The sequence below is a fragment of the Oreochromis aureus genome, linkage group 3 (genome assembly GCF_013358895.1).
Source record: "Oreochromis aureus strain Israel breed Guangdong linkage group 3, ZZ_aureus, whole genome shotgun sequence".
In the NCBI taxonomy this organism is placed as follows: Eukaryota; Metazoa; Chordata; class Actinopteri; order Cichliformes; family Cichlidae; genus Oreochromis; species Oreochromis aureus.
In genome coordinates, this window is record NC_052944.1 from 101512527 (window position 1) to 101516689 (window position 4163).

The following is a 4163-nucleotide window of genomic DNA, read 5'->3' on the forward strand; positions in this document are numbered from 1 at the left end:
AGCGCCCCTACAACATCTGAAGAACAAGAACATGGATTCAATGGTGAAGACATTCTAGTGGCCAGTGGGTCCAGGTCTTTAATTGAACCAAAACTTTTTCCTCTGTCACCAGAAGATGACATTGAACATTTTCTGACTACGTTTGAAAGAATGGCAAACGTGTGTCGATGGCCCAGAGATGAGTGGGCTATTCGTCTGGTTCCCCTGTTGACAGGTAAAGCCCGCACAGCCTACATTCTTATGGATGTAACAGACTCTGAGAACTATGATAAAGTGAAAGAGGCAATTCTGGCAAAATATGAGATCACTGCTGACACCTACAGACGCCGCTTCAGATCTATGAAAGTTGAACCAGGTGAGACGCCACGTGAACTTTATGTAAGATTGAGAGACCTGTTTTCAAGATGGATTAAACCTGAAAAATCAACTGTAGAAGAAATATCTGAGCAGATAATTCTGGAGCAGTTTTAAGAATGGTTAATCCAGAGCTGGAAATCTGGATACGTGAGCATGACCCAAGACTGCAAAGGAAGCAGCTAGCCTCGCAGAGGTTTTCACTTCAGCCAGAAAAGGAAGCAAGAGCACCTACTTCAGCCGGGAGACCCACTACGCCCAACCAAGTAAGTCCATTGGGGGTGAACAGGGTTCTGGTCAAGTTCAGGCTAGAAATCTTTCTAGTTCTAAGCAGCTCCCTTCCCATAGACCTCACAATGTGAAGAAATCCTTTAAGTCTTCAGTTCAGGATATTAAATGTTATCACTGTCATAACTTTGGCCATACACAACAATTTTGCCCTGCCCTTAAGTCAAAACCATCTCTTTTGTGTGCAGTTCCAAGACCAGCCACAGAGCCAGTAGGAAAGAAAGCTTGTACTGTCCCTGTTTTAATTAATGGGCGCAAAGAAGAAGCTTTGCTTGACTCTGGGTGCTTCCAAACTCTTGTACATTCTAGCATAATTTCAGGAGAAAAGCTAAGTGGGGTTGGGGCTACAATAAGTTGTGTGCATGGAGATGAACACAGGTACCCTACTGCTGAGGTTTACCTGACAGTGGGAGGTCAAACCTACTTGTTAGTGGTAGCTGTGGTTCCCAGTTTGCCATATTCAGTGATACTTGGTAATGACATCCCCACTCTCTTTGATCTAATACATCAGTCAGATTATGACCCTCAAATGAGTGCTGAGAAAGACATTCTAGGTGATGAATCTGGAGGCTCACTTCCTCTAGATATGACAGTTGAACCATTTAAACCCTGTCATGTAGTCACAAGAGCACAAAGTGCAAGGGAAATGATGCAAGAGCTACCCTTTTTTGAGGAGTCTCTCGAAACAGAGCCAGGGAAGATTAGGAAGTCTAGGGCTCAGAAAAGAAGAGAAAAGTTCAAAGGCTCAGGGGAAAAAGGTACAGCATTGTTTCCTAAGCCGAATAACCAGCTTGAGTTTGATGTTCCCTCAGATTTAGGTGCACTCCAAAGAAGCGACCCTACTCTAAAACCCTGGTTTGAGAAGGTAACAGAGGTAGAGGGGGCTAGTCAAGGTCAGGTAAGCTGTCTTGCAGATACTGTTTACCTAATTAAAGGAGGCATCTTGTACCAGAGAAAGGGGAAGTGCGAAGCTGTAGCACTCCCACAACAGTTCAGAAACAAAGTTATGGATTTGGGTCATTCAATTCCATGGGCAGGTCATATGGCTTTTCACAAAACACTGAATAGGATCAGCAGCCGTTTTGTTTGGCCAGGAATGTATGTCCAGGTTTCTGAGTTTTGCCGTTCCTGTGAAAAATGTCAGTTGACCTCAGGCAAAGGAGTAGCACGAGCCCAGTTGCAACCACTGCCAATTATTGAAACACCATTTGAGAGGCTAGGCATGGATATTGTGGGCCCTTTAGAGAGGAGCTCCACAGGTCATCGCTACATATTAGTCATATGTGACTATGCAACACGGTTTCCTGAGGCCTTCCCACTCAGATCAATTAAAGCCCGTCACATTGCTAATTGTCTGCTTCAGCTTTTCTCTAGGGTAGGCATACCAAGAGAAATTCTGACGGATTGTGGAACGAACTTTCTATCCAAGTTGTTGCAGCAGGTTTATAAGCTGTTAGGGATAAAGGGACTTAAGACCACCCCTTATCACCCCCAAACGGACGGGCTAGTGGAGAGATACAACCAGACTCTCAAAAGTATGCTGCGCAAGTTTGTCTCTGACACAGGTGCTGACTGGGATCAATGGCTGCCATACCTTCTGTTCGCCTACCGGGAGGTCCCGCAGGTTTCCACTGGTTTCTCGCCTTTTGAACTTTTGTACGGCCGCCAAGTGAGAGGCCCCCTGGATCTGCTTAAGGACTGCTGGGAGGACCCCAAAGCAGAGGGCGAAAACATCGCAGCCTACGTCATCACCATGAGAGAGAGTTGGAGAAAATGGCATCATTGGTGCAAGACAATATGAAAGCTGCACAAAACATCAAAAGACATGGTATGATCAGAAGGCCAGGGATAGGGTCTTCCTTCCAGGTCAGAAAGTACTGTTATTGCTCCCCACCAGCGATAACAAGCTGCTGACAAAATGGCATGGACCATATGAGATCGTCAGACAAGTGAGTAAAGTCACTTATGAACTGAATATGCCAGAAAGAGTTAAAAATATCAGACATTTCATGTGAACTTGTTGAAGGAATTCCACAGCCGACAAGAGCCGGTCCATCAGTTACTGGTGCGTTCAGTTAAGGATGAGGAGGTGACTGAGAAGTTCTTTCCAACTAACATTCAAGTTTGTGCTTCAGTTGACCTTTCTCATTTGTCTCATACTGAGCAGGCTGATATTAAACCACTCGTGGACCCACAGCTCTTTCGAGAAACACCAGGCTTCACATCACTGGTTCAGCACAAGATACGGGTGAAGGAGGATGCACCCGTTCGACAAAAAGAGCTACAGAATTCCAGAACGGTTGGTGCCAGTGCTTCAGAAAGAAATAAAACTGATGTTGGACCTGGGAATCATTGAGGTGTCAAGTAGTGAGTGGTGCAGCCCGATTGTTTTGGTACCAAAGAAAGATGACACCCTGAGATTCTGTATTGATTTCAGATATTTGAATGCAGTATCCAAGTTTGATCCCTACCCAATGCCCAGGGTGGATGACCTGCTGGAGAGAGTTGGATCAGCAAGGTACATTACGACACTCGATCTGTGTAAAGGATACTGGCAAGTGGCTTTGGCACCAGAAGCGAAAGAGAGCTGACAGCCTTCAAAACTTCTTTTGGTATGTACCAATTTAAAGTCATGCCATTTGGGCTTCAAGGTGCACCAGCGACATTCCAACGATTAATGGACCATGTACTGAGAGATGTGTCAGCATTCTCTGCAGCATATCTGGATGACGTGGTGGTGTACAGCCAGTCCTGGGAAGAGCATGTCATTCACCTACAGAAGGTGCTACACTCCATCAGAATGGCTGGACTGACTATTAACCCCAAGAAGTGTTCCATAGCCAAGAGAGAAGTGGAGTACTTGGGCTTTGTGGTTGGCTCTGGGAAGATAAAGCCGCAGGTTGGAAAGATTGAAGCAATTCAGTCCTTCCCAGTTCCGACAACAAAAAGGAAGGTGAGAGGTTTTCTGGGTCTAGTAGGCTGGTACAGGAAATTCATACCTTCTTTTGCAGAGCGATCCACTGCACTGAATGATCTCACAAAAGGCTCAGCCCCCAACAAAGTGCGTTGGACAGAAGACTGTGAGCAAGCATTCAGAGACCTCAAGGAAGCAGTTTGCACACATCCAGTTCTACACAGCCCAGACTTCAACAAGCCATTCATCTTGCAAACTGATGCTTCGGGAGTTGGCCTTGGGGCTGTCCTTCAGCAAGAGGTGGATGGTGAAAGAAGGCCTGTGGTGTTTCTGAGTCGGAAACTACTCGACAGGGAGACGAGGTATTCGACGGTGGAGAAAGAGTGCTTGGCCATGAAATGGGCTATCGAGGCCTTGAGGTATTATCTTCTGGGACGTCACTTCACTCTAGAGACGGATCATCGTGCCCTCCAGTGGTTGAACCGCATGAGGGATGCGAATGCCCGCATTGCAGGATGGTATCTGTCTCTGCAGCCTTATGACTTTACGGTCCAGTATAGGCCAGGGAAGTCAAATGTGGTTGCTGACTGTTTATCTAGGATGACAG